The sequence below is a fragment of the Zootoca vivipara genome, chromosome 9, assembly GCF_963506605.1.
Source record: "Zootoca vivipara chromosome 9, rZooViv1.1, whole genome shotgun sequence".
NCBI lineage: Eukaryota > Metazoa > Chordata > Lepidosauria > Squamata > Lacertidae > Zootoca > Zootoca vivipara.
This window is the reverse complement of record NC_083284.1, coordinates 1,682,744-1,695,845: the sequence shown is the minus strand read 5'-3', so window position 1 is coordinate 1,695,845 and position 13,102 is coordinate 1,682,744. Positions and strand designations below refer to the sequence as shown.

At 51.0% G+C, this 13,102-nt stretch overlaps 1 protein-coding gene across 3 annotated transcripts in view; it reads right to left on the bottom strand.

The window, feature by feature from the left end:
- The window catches only part of EXOC6B (exocyst complex component 6B), a 218,297-nt gene that overhangs the window by 68,133 nt on the left and 137,062 nt on the right, over positions 1 to 13,102 (bottom strand). The gene's annotated exons all lie outside the window — the stretch shown is intronic.

Here is a 13,102-nt window from a genome sequence, read left to right as displayed (position 1 = left end):
TGGTGGGCCAGCATTTCTTGCTGTGAGTGGAGTGTTTTATTAGCTTCTGCGTTTGGGACCTTGCTTAGCTTTCTGGCAGGCTCCACAGCTGGCCAAATGTTCCATCATGTCTCTGCTTTCTATGCTTTGCAAACATCCACGTGGGCCTATTACTCACCTCGAAGCTTTGGAAGCACAGCGCCCTTGGGCTCAGCGGGGAGGGGGGGGAGAGGAAGACCCACGAAGAAGAGGCACCACCTCATCCATCACTTGGGCCCTTATTCCAACAGGCTCCGTTCCTCAAAGCGCAGGCAAAGAGAAGCGAGAAGGGCAAAGCTATTTCACAGAGTGACAGGATAACGTTCCTGGCTGGTTGCTCTGGGCCTGCTCCAGTGCTCCTGCACCAACTCCCATTTCCAGGGCCAGAATAAGGAGGGCAGGCAACAAGCAGCCTGTCCGAGGAGGCGCAAAGGAGATTGAGCTGTGCAGTCGCAGGGTCGAGCGTGGTCGAGGGGGACCACTGTGAAGCCCCAGGGGTGAACGATCCAAGCAGAAGCCGTGGCTCAAACTTGCAGCAACAGTTTCCCTTCTCCATTCACAATCCTACTTTTCATTCTCCATTGACAACTGAGTTACTCACTGCCTTTGTGGGGACTCATAGAATCACAGAATTGCCGAGATGGAAGGGACCCAAAGGGTCATCCAGTCCAACCCCCCGGAATGCAGAAAGCTAAGGACTCCCTCCTGAGACCACCAGGCACTGGACAGTGTTTCATTTTCCCCGACCTCCAGCTCATTTGCATGGCTGGAAAGTCACTCTAAGCCAGGGATTCCCAAACTTTGTTCAAGCCACTGCAATGTTGGTCCCATAAATTCACCCCCTAACCTACCCTTTAGAAAGCAAATAGCAGTTTGCACGACCCACAAAGGGAGACAATTCAAAATTCAAAACAGTCACAATTAATTGCACATTTGTTCAAAATCCAATGAAAACTATTTGATTAATTCAACAAAACTTGATCCAGTGACAGCATTTTTTCAAAGCCTGATTGCCATTGAGCCCTTCAGTGCCCCCCTAAGGAATCCCACTGCCCTCCCCAGGAGGCGGTACCACCCACTTATGGACCTTTCCGGTCAATAAGCCTTCTGAAGCTCAAGAACCGCTCGCCATTTCACAAGGCATTGGCCATCCAAAAAACAAACATGGCGCACTCTGACACCTTGCTTTGGCCAATGTGCCCAAGGATTACCGCAGCAGCAACTGGAAGAGCAAAACTTCTGTATTCAAGGAAGCTCCCTGGAAAACCTTCAGGCGGCATCAACTGTTTATCCAGGTTTTTTGAAAACAACACAGAAAACCTAACTAGCTGGACCAGGTCGAAAAATGGCAGCAAGGGCTTAGGAGATGCTGCATTGCCAACACCTTAGAGTCTGTGGGCGGCATTCTCTGGCTTCAGCCTGGTTCAGAGCCAAATGAAGCCAAACACCTCGGTGGCACCGGACTTTGCTGGGAAAACGGGACAAGCGTTTAATAGAGGAAGTTGAAAGATGGTGCGTTTTCAGGCACTTTGCCCACCCAGTCTAACAATTTCCCACTCTGAGTGGCAGTGGTTTTGCAGAGGGGTGTCAGGCAGAGAGGCCGTTCCCTTCCCATCTCCTGATGCTACCCCCCTTTTTTTAAACTGGGGGTGCTGCCAGGGATTGAACCAGGAACCTCCTCCCTGCAAACCAGGGGCGTCTGCAACTGACCCAGGACCTCTCTGAAGGTGATCTCTCACCTGCCAATGACCAGGTGCCTTTTACTAGGGTGACCCCCAGGAAGTCCTTTGCAGCTGCCGCTCCTCCTTTGCATGGGCCATTTATTCAAGGGGGGGGGGCGGAATCACAACCCTTGAAAGTGCATCTCCTAACTGTTGCTGCCTGCAGCCAAGTAGTGATTTCTCTTGCGGATTTTCCAGAAGAGGCACCTGGCCAGCCACTGTGAGAACAGGATGTTAGACCAGACTGGTCATTGGCCTGATCCAGCAGGCTCTTATTAGGTTCCTACATCCCACCTGTTGTCTTTGTCCATGGAGTTTTCTTGGCAGGAATACTGGAGTGGCTTGCCAGTTCCTTCTCCAGGTGGATCACATTTAGTCAAAACTCTCCACTATGACCTGTCCATCTTGGGTGGCCCTGCATGGCATAGCTTATAGCTTCTCTGAGTTATTCAAGCCCCTTCACCACGACAAGGCATTGATCCATGAAGGGGCACCTCATGAGAAGAGAAGACTCCCTGGAAAAGACCCTGATGTTGGGAAAGATGGAGGGCACAAGGAGAAGGGGACGACAGAGGACGAGATGGTTGGACAGTGTTCTCGAAGCTACGAACATGAGCTTGACCAAACTGCGGGAGGCAGTGGAAGACAGGAGTGCCTGGCGTGCTCTGGTCCATGGGGTCACGAAGAGTCGGACACGACTAAACGACTAAACAACAACAACATCCCACCTCTCCTCCACAGAACTCTGGATTCCCAGGTTGTCTCCCATCTGGGCACTGACTGGATGCAGAACAGCTCAGCTTCAGCGAGGCTGCTACTTTAGAAATCTGGTGCTGTGCATGAAATAGCCACTGCCCAAAGGAGGGTGAAAAGGGATGGGCAAGACTGGGAAGCCTGGCATGCCTGCGGGTGGGCAGGGCAAACGCAGAGGGCCGGGAGGGCAGAGATGTCTCTCTTCTGAGGCCGAAGTCAAGCCAGGCTGCTTGGATGGCTGCAGAGCACGTGCTCTGGGAGGACTCGCATCTGCTTCAGAAAACTAGGCATGAAATCACCTAATTCCACTTGTGTTTCAGGCCCTGGGCAATGGAGCGAACCCTCGGGGTCCCAGAGGAGGAGTAATCACCTCTGCAAAGAAGGCCAGAGCTGAAAGCCCTGAAAGCCGGCCATCCCCGCAACACATTTTTTGGGTGGTGACAAGAAAACACACTCAAATCAAGGAAATGTGTTAACAATTAGAGGATTAGGGGCAGAGCTGAAAGGCTGCCTTGTTAATTAGAGAACCTCGCTATCAAAGGCCTCATTAGGAGCTACTGAAACTCAAAGGCTGTTAAAACAAACATCCATTAATTCTAGTCCACAATCAGGGTCACACTGGCTGCTACCTACCTCACTGCAAGAGGGAGGGAAGGAGCGGAGAACCTCCAGGCAGGCAACCACATCTGGCTGTTCTGCAAGGAGAAAGCAGGACCCTTCCTTGCAGACATGTGGCAAGAGGGGTGGAGCCTGGGGCTGGGGGAGGGGCACTCTTTCAACGTGGGGAAGCTGCAGCCTGGGCCACTCAAGGAAAAGTAGCCCATGGATCTGTGCTAGTTAGCAGGTGAGGAGAAGCAGGGCTGAGGGCAGTCCAAAACATTGGGGGGGGGCACCAGGTTGGGAAAGGCAGGAGTAGGCTCCCAAGTGTGCCCCCCTCCCCCCACCAAAAGCACTCCAAGCAAAGATCATGTGGCCTCATTCTGTAGCTTGGGTTGAATAGGCAACGAAACTGCAAGTAAGGTTCAAAAAGTAAGTTTAAGGTGATGGATGTTGGGGAAAACACTTGAACTCGTTCAAGTGATCTAAACCAGGCATCCCCAAACTCGGCCCTCCAGATGCTTTGGGACTACAATTCCCATCATCCCTGACCACTGGTCCTGTTAGCTAAGGATGATGGGAGTTGTAGTCCGAAAACATCTGGAAGGCCAAGTTTGGGGATGCCTGATCTAAACTAACGGATTGCTAATCGCGAAAGAACTTGTGCTCATGCTAAATGGAAAGGAAGAAAAACGTGTTCTGTCTTGGGGATTCCAAGGAAAGGGATTCAAAACAAACAGACCAGCTATCATAGCATTGCTAAGCTGTGGAGGCCCTGCACGTGTTACTGGACTGCAAATCTCATCATTCATTGATCACAGAATCATGGAATTGTAGAGTTGGAAGGGACCCCAAGGGACCCCAAGGGCCATCTCATCCAAGCCCCTGCAATGCAGGGATCCCATTGCAGGGGGTTGGAGTGGATAACCCTAGATTATTACTGGACATGCTACCTGGGGCTGATAGGATCTGGAGCCCACCAACATCTACAGGGCTCCCACAAGTTAGTCACTCCTGGTGCAGGTGGAGAAGAAAAACAATAGTGGTTTTTTAAAATATGGAGAAGAAAGAACGAAGAAAGGTTTGTTTGTTCCCTACTTCTCTCCTTCGGGAACTCAGGATCCCCCAGTGCAGCTGACTGGTGCTAGGTTCAGGGCAGACAGAGTGTGGAATTAATCTATGGAATTCTCTGCCACAAGATGTCCTGTTGGAGAAAAGACTTTCCCCAAGGAGTGCCTACTAAGGTGTTGAATGGAACCTACATGGCTTTTAAAGGCCCCTGGCACAGCATCATGTCCCTGGTCCCTGGTTCTCGGGGTTGGTAGGGGCTCTTAATCCAGTGTCCAAATGCTGGCCGTGGCAGAACCTTGAGTCCCTCAAAAAGGGCAGGAACCCCCAACCCCCAGACTGCCCAGCTACCCCAATGCCCAGCACAGTGGTCATTCCTGAATTCTCCCTTCCTTGGAGGTCACATCCACTTAGGATAGAAGGCAGCTGACCTTTGCAGGCTATTTCACTTGAATTTGTCCCCAAAATTTTATTTACATTGTGATGGGGGTGGGAAGGGAAAAGGTGAGCTGCTTTTTGAGCAAGAGCTGGTGTCTCCTTGCACTAGACGTGGCAAGCGTGGGATTTCAAAGAAGCTAGTGACTTCACAAAGTCAACTGGAAATTAATAGGTTCTTTTCGATTGGAGACTGTGCCCAACTCGGCATTTGATCTGGCTCCATGGGAAACAATCGCAAGTGGCCAACACTGAGGCCAGTGTGTGGAGAGGACTTGGACACGGGAAGAGACGGACGGCAGGCGCTAAACTATACAGACAGAGTTTGCTTGGGTTTGGAATTCACTGAGAGGAAGAGGATGACGTTTTCTGCCAGTAAATTGGAGTCCTTGTTTACACAGCACACGGCTCACCACAAGGGAGTCACTGCGGTCAGAAACAGAAGCTGCCATTTTGCTGGGACCTCCACAGCCCCCTCAGTCTAGGGCTTCTTCTGTGCAAGACCCACTGCGTGCAGGAGAAGGAGATCCCACTGGACTGGGCTCTTATCGGAACCATGCTTAGAACAGGGCACCTTTCCAATTCCCACATGCAGCAACTGAATGAAGACAATCATTGCCTTCTGTGCCCAAAAATGCCTAATGAGAAGCAAGTGACAAGAATCTCCTGTTAGCACAGCTCAATTCCAAAGCCCCACAGCACTCAGCACCCAAGGCAATGCCCGGCACATGGATGATGCTGGCTACACATGCATTCTGAAGGGCAGAATCTTCACAGCTCAAGGTGCATCGCTGCCACTGTGGATTCCTGAAGTCTGCATTTTAAAGAATTCTCTGTACCCTTAAGTCGGAAGGAGAGGAACCTCCTGAGTGTCCCTGGGGCTGGTCCCTGGAAGGTAAGAGCTGCTTGACAGTGGAACAGAGTCCCTCAGGTGGCGCCCTCTTCTTCCCTGGAGGTTTTAAAGCAGAAGTTGGGTGGCCACCTGCCGAGGATTCTTCAGCTGTGATTCATGCAGAGCAGGGGGTTGGACTAAACGACCCTTGGGGCACCTCCCAACTCTGCAATTCTCTGATTCTATAAAACTGTCCCCAAAATTCCTGCTGCCACCTGACTACTTTGTGGCCGATCACTCCATGACCCAATCTCTCTCCCTCCGAAGGAGATTCCTCCCTGCAGAAACCATCACACCAGGAAATCCATTCTGCAGAAACCGCAGGCAGGAATAAGCCTTTCGGCATGGGAGCACCGGCCCTCTGGAAAGGCCTCCTGTTGCACAGCAGGCAGGCACCATCCTTCCAACACCAAGACCTGCCTTTTAAGTGGAGATTCTTATTCCAGGCTGCATCTGCGCTGGATTGGAAATTGTTGCTATATTGTCTCTGTTGTTGATGTTTGTAGAGCATTGCTAAATCACTTTGGAGAAATGACTCAAAAATGAAGTATGGAAATAATTAAGAGTAGCTGTAACTTCATTGGAGAAACAGCAATTAGTAGCATTATAGCAGCAGACAGGAAATTCTGACTGAACATTGGGAAGAACTTTCTGACAGCAAGAGCTGTCTTCTTCGGGAGGTGGTGGCTTCTCCTTCCTTGGAGGTTTTTAAGCCTAGGTGGGATGGTCACCTGTGATGGCGCTTCAGCTGAGATTCCTGCATTGAAGGGGTTTGGACTAAATGACTCTTGGGCTCCCTTCCAACTCTACAATTCCGTGCTTCTATATTTCCAGGGGGAGGTGTGCCACCCTGAGTGCCTTCAGAGAGGGGGCAGGGTACAAATAAATGTAGTAAATAAACCAGATAGCCGAGTGCTAGTATCTCTAATGGCTATTGAAATGGGAGAAATGCCCAACACTGCCGCCCCATACTGAGGAGGGGGCTCTTCCACATACCACCACATCTGCTGTCATGAAGAGTCAACAGGCTCATTGGGTGGCCACTCCAGCTCAGTGATGTCCCTATTATATGGGCTTCTTTGTGCTAAGAGATTGCCCACATCTCTACTGGAGAGGCTTCAAGCATAAAACAGAGAACAGCAGGCCAGGCGCTGTTAGCTTAGTCTAAGATGATGATGGTGATGATATTTATATGCCCCCCCCATCTGATTGGGTTGCCCCAGCCACTCTCCCAACAAAATGTTGTTGTTGTTGTTGTTTAGTCGTTAAGTCATGTCCGACTCTTTGTGACCCCATGGACCAGAGCCTGCCAGGCACTCCTGTCTTCCACTGCCTCCCGCAGTTTGGTCATAGCTTCGAGAACACTGTCCAACCATCTCGTCCTCTGTTGTCCCCTTCTCCTGGTGCCCTCGATCCTTCCCAAAATATTAAGAAGCACAACACAACACCAACCATTAAAAACTTCTCTGAACCGGGCTGCCTTCAGAGGCTCAGCACAGCTATGTAAGAGAAGCCCAAGGAGAGGCCTTTTGTCTAGCCAGGGAAAAGGTGGGCAACGCCTTGGTCTGCCGGGGATCCCAGCCGCAGCCTCACTGCTACTCTTGAAGCATGACTCAGGAGCATATAAATATGTGGTTACGCACGAGCTCTCCTCAGAAGAGCCAAGGGCAACTTTTCTGCCAGGCGGGTGCCAAAAACGCTGCTCAGGCAAACATGCCGTGTTTGGCTCCTGGAGGCGTGTGGCCAGGAGAGCAATCTAGCAACAGCCAACCAAGTCACCTAGAAGAGGGACGGGGCGGAGGAAGCAGGTGCCTTAGACCAGGGGTCAGGAAACTTTTTCAGCAGGGGGCCGGTCTACTGTCCCTCAGACCTTGTGGAGGGGCCGGACTATATTTTGAAAAAAAATATGAACGAATTTCTATGCCCCACAAATAACCCAGAGATGCATTTTAAATAAAACGACACATTCTACTCATGTAAAAACATGCCGATTCCTGGACCATCCACGGGCCGGATTTAGAAGGCGATTGGGCCACATCTGGCCCCCGGGCCTTAGTTTGGGGAACCCTGCCTTAGACCCAGTCAAAGTCTGCTGCCGCCACTGATTGGCAACAAGGGCTCTCCAGGGTCATTTGGGCAGGAAGGGGTCTCCCTCATCCCTACCTGGGGAAGCTGCCAGGCACCAAACCTGGGGTGCTCTGCCCACAGAGCAGCAGCTCTCAGGGTGAAGGAGTGAGACCCAGTTGTGACCCTCAAGCAATTAATCAGCAAGATGAAGCCACTGGGAACCTTTCAGTCAACCCAACGATGCTTGTTTCTCAATGCCTATAGAAACCCTGGGGAGGGCAACCATCTTTTTAAATTATCCTTTAAAGGAATCTTTAGTAAAGCCACCTGTGGAAGGCACCAACTCAAAACAGAGGAAGAATGCTTTCTTCTGATGGAGCTTTAATCAGCTGATTAAAACTCATATAATTCCTTGGCTAAGATTTCTGCAATTGGGTGGTTGTTCTAGGTAAGCCTAAGGACAACTTGTCTTTGCCAGGAACCCTTCACGGGGGCAAAATGCTTAGTTGAGGTCAGCAACCTTTTTCAGCCGCGGGACGGTCCATCGTCCCTCAGACCATGTGGTGGACTGGACTATTTTTTTGGGGGGGGGGATGAACAAATTTCTATGCCCCACAAATAACCCAGAGATGCATTTTAAATAAAACTACACATTCAACTCATGTAAAAACATGCTGATTCCCGGACCGTCCGCGGGACGGATTAAGAAGGCAATTGGGCCACATCTCCATCGGTGTCTTGCTGCAGGAGGGCCACTCCACAGGCCAGGCCCATGACCATTGAGTCCATTGAAAAAGTCACGGCATGTTCATTCTGACACATGCAGCTCAGTGGACTAACTGCAAGATAGAGCCTCTGTTTTCTACTAGGCATAAAGGCAGTTTGCTGAGGGTGAGTTCTCAGAAGGGTTGAGGCAGCCCAGTGCAGAGCTGTCTGTGTGTCAATTAATGACTTCCTTACCTTGTGAAAACCAGGTTTTTGGCCTTTTCTTTACAAGCCTTTTATTCATGAGTCTGCCTGGTCCTCACTTTGAGGAGCCTTCTAAGCCTTTGGCTTCTGTTCGGCTTGTAGCAGGAGAGCCACAGGTCAAACATGTGCTGTGCCGAAACCAAGCATTTCCGTTTGTCTGCTTTAAATTTGCTGCCTCTCATTCCTGATGAATGTCCCACGCTCGCCCTTTGTGCTCGGAGAAGGGGACCGGCTGCTCATTTGCGTCCCATCACTGGATCCTGCCTGCTACGCCCTACTGGAAAAGCCTGAGAGCTTCTCCAGAAACAGTTTCTGCAGAGATGATGAAACCACTGAACTGGGTAAACTCAGCCCAATATATTTATTCCCATCATGGAATCTGCATTCCAGATTAAGATGGGAGCATCTATCCAATGAACTTGAGGTTTGAAGACATACATTCGTCTTCTAGCAATATTGGATACTCAATTTTAAAATGAGTTTTTAGCAAAACATTTTGGGGGGCTGGGGGGGGGGAGGTAAGAACACAAGAAGAGCCTTTGGATCAGGCCCATGACCCGTCTAGTCCAGCATCCTGTTCTCACAGAGAGCAACCAGATGTTCCAACGGGAAGCCTGCAAGCAGGTCCTGAGTTCAAGAGCAACTCTCCCCTCCTGTGGCTTCCAGTGAAACGAACTCCCTTGGAGTTGGGGGAACTCTGCTTCCTTGGAGGCATTTAAGCAGAGGTTGGGTGGACACCTGTCAGAGATGACTTAGCTGAGATTCCTGCCTCGCAGGGGGTTGGACTAGATGGCCCCTGGGGGGGCTCCCCTTCCATCTCAACCATCCTATGGTTCTATGCTGCCTCCAGCTGTGGGTCTTCTCCCTCTGGACTTCCTGCATCCAAAAAGGAGTTGGGCTGCAACTTTGAGTTGCTTGCATGACGTCGTGATGCCTCAGTGCGAAGAAGTCTATTCAAGGGGTAGGCTTGAAAATTGAAGGCAAATTTCCTCATGCCAAGGCTTGTATTTCACCAAACTTTCTACAAAGCTTCCATAAAAAGCTGGCTGTCCCCTATGAACTTGGAAAGAGGAAAACCTCCCAGGGTGCAAGTGTGCGGTGACGAGGGCGGGGGATGTACTCCGAAGACAGACGTCAAGCGCCACCCAGGGAGAACCCAGGCTCCCTGGCCATGGCAGGCGCAGCATGACAACATCTTCTCAGGCAGCTCTTGTGTGGCTTTTCCTTTCTCTGGGACTTGTTTTCGAAACAACATTCTTTCCGTTGGGCAGATTTTCCATGAAATACAAAGCAGCTGCCATCTTGGTAGGAGGAGGCTGATTCAACACAGATAGCGATCTCTCTCTCTCTCTCACACACACACACACACACTCAATGGCCTGGAACTTCCGTTTTGTTAGCTGCCTCTTCCCGACACGCCGTGTTGCCTACAGAGGCCATAGAGTTGCAGCTGGTTCCCCTGCCCACGCACAGTGCGTGCGCAAGCAGCACAAAGGATGCGCGCGAACGTGTGAAATCGCAGGGGATCCCAACCAGACGCGGTTGGCAGAAGCCCTCTCTGCACAAGACGTCCATCCTTCCTGAAGCAGCTGCACAAGATTCGCTGCTTGGCTCTGAAATGAGATGACCCTCGTGAGCCTTGAGGTTGGCGCTGCATCCTGCAACAACCTGGGTGAGGCGAGACAGAGTGAAGGCACAGTGAGCTATGCCACAGGAGTCGGGTAGCCGGCCTGGTCCAAACTGGAATGCCTCCTGCCAGCGGACTGTCTCAACGGAGTGGTGCATGCTCCAATTATCTCCCGCTTGGACTACTGCAATGCGCTCTACGTGGGGCTCCCTTTGAAGGTGACCGGGAAACTGCAACTAATCCAGAATGCGGCAGCTAGACTGGTGACTGGGAGCGGCCGCCGAGACCATATAACACCAGTCCTGAAAGACCTACATTGGCTCCCAGTACGTTTCTGAGCACAATTCAAAGTATTGGTGCTGACCTTGAAAGCCCTAAACGGCCTGTATACCTGAAGGAGCGTCTCCCCCCCCCCCTGTCCAGCCCGGACACTGAGATCCAGCGCTGAGGGCCTTCTGGCGGTTCCCTCACTGCGGGAAGCAAAGCTACAGGGAACCAGGCAGAGGGCCTTCTCGGTGGTGGCGCCCACCCTGTGGAATGCCCTCCCATCAGATGTCAAAGAAATAAACAACTATCCGACATTTAGAACACATCTGAAGGCAGCCCTGTTTAGGGAAGTTTTTAATGACTGATGCTTTAATGTATTTTAAAACTTTTGTTGGAAGCCGCCCAGAGTGGCTGGGGAAACCTAGCCAGATGGGCGGGGTATAAACAATAAATTATTAATATTAGTATAATCCTCCAAGTCACAGTAAAGATCCCTGCTTCAAGCAAGCAACAGTGTTTCAAGGACCTGGGTTCAAATCCCCCCTTAGCTATGAAGCTCACTGGGTGTGACCTTTGGGGCAGTCGCTGCCTCTCAGCCTAACCTACCTCGCAGGGTTGTTGTGGGGTTTAAATGAGGAGGGGAGAGAACCACGTATGTCACCGTGAGCTTCTTGGAAGAAAACATGGAATGCAAATGCAGCTAATAATAATAATCCTCAACTTACAGCTGATGGGCGTGCACACACACACACACACACACACACAAGCAGCCTGGTAGAGGCTGCTGCAAACACATCTCACATAATGACCAATCCATACCCCAAACTGCCTGAGCACCACGACTTGTTTGCATGCAGCAAAGTTCACTCATCTCCACGCAAGGGGCCACTGGCTGGCTGCACATCCTGGGACATCCTTGTGCGCTTCCTTGTCTTTGGCTGTTTCTCATGATGCAACAGTGGCAGCCACAGACCCTGGCAAGATGAATCTTCACTTGGCTGGAGGGCCTGTTCTTTCACGATTGGATGCTTTTGTTGTTGTTTAGTCGTTTAGTCGTGTCCGACTCTTCGTGACCCCATGGACCATAGCACGCCAGGCACTTCTGTCTTGCACTGCCTCCCGCAGTTTGGTCAAACTCATGTTCGTAGCTTCGAGAACACTGTCCAACCATCTCGTCCTCTGTCGTCCCCTTCTCCTAGTACCCTCAATCTTTCCCAACATCAGGGTCTTTTCCAAGGATTCTTCTCTTCTCGTGAGGTGGCCAAAGTATTGGAGCCTCAGCTTCACGATCTGTCCTTCCAGGGAGCACTCAGGGCTAATTTCCTTAAGAATGGATAGGTTTGATCTTCTTGCAGTCCATGGGACTCTCAAGAGTCTCCTCCAGCACCATAATTCAAAAATTGGATTGGATGCTTGTGCACTGCAAAACTCACAGCACCCAATTTTCATAAATGAAGAACAAACACTTAACTTTCTACCAGCTCATTTCTGAGAGAAGGGCAATTTAGTGAGGCAAATGAACCAAGTTGCCTGGGAAACTCTACAGCAATTCTGCTGCTCCAGAGGGTAGGACTCAAACCCATGGATTCAGCAGGAAAGGAGATTCTGACTAAACCTTAAGAAGAACTTTCTGATGGGGAGAGCTGTTTAATAATGGAATGATCTCCCTTGGAAGGTGCTGGACTCTCCCGCACTGGAGGTTTTTAAGCAAAGGTTGGGTGGCCATCTGACCTGGATGCTTTAGCTGAGATCCCTGCATTGCAGGGGGTTGGATTGGATGACCCTTAGGGTCCCTTCCAGCTCTACAATTCTCTGTTTCTATGAAGTCCTCCAGCTTCTTGTAGGCAGAGCCCAAGAACGAACCCTTCTGACCTGTCCATATGTAATTCACCACCCAGTCAAAGACATATGGAGGAAGGGAGATAGCCAAGCCCCTTGCATCTGAGGAAGGAATTTGGATGGTGCTGCAGGAGATCATTGGTACTATCCTGTAGCCTAGGGGAATCCCTACCTCTCCACAAAAGTGATAGAGGCATACTACGGATCCTAAAATCTTCTGCCAAATGCAGTCTTTGGGGCAGGCATCGAGGGAACTTGATTTGGAACCATCTTGGGTAGCAGAATGTGGAATGGACAAAGGGTGCACTCTAATTTTTCTAACATGCCAACTGGATTAGTGCCCGGCTTGCTCAGTTAGTAGAAACTAACTAGAGAATACAACGTGAGACTATTTACGTTTTTAAAACGGTGGTAGTTAAGACACGCAGCTGAATGGGAAAGCCGAGTCCCTTTCAGACGTAGGGTGATGTCACGTCCAGCGGAAGGAGCCCTCCACCCCTGGGCACCCACCCACCTCTGCAGGCTCCACTGCCGCCGCCCGGCTCTTCATCTGGATTCAGTGGCCACAGGGCACACAGCCTTCCCCGCCATCCACACTGGCTGCAAACAGCTGCTTATCCTGAACAAGAGCCAGGAGACTGGGGGAAAAGTGTGGAGAGCTCCTTCCCGGATGCTGCCCAGCCCCCTCCTCCAGTCCTTCAAGAAGCCTGTGGGGCACCAGGAATTAACCCCGCCTGCTGACACCGGACCACCTTCCTTGGGTGACCCAAGTGGAGCTACCCTGATGTGGGTGGCAGAGACTGCGGCTGCTTAAAGCCCCAAAGGACTTCAGGCAGAGCTCCCTGGGAC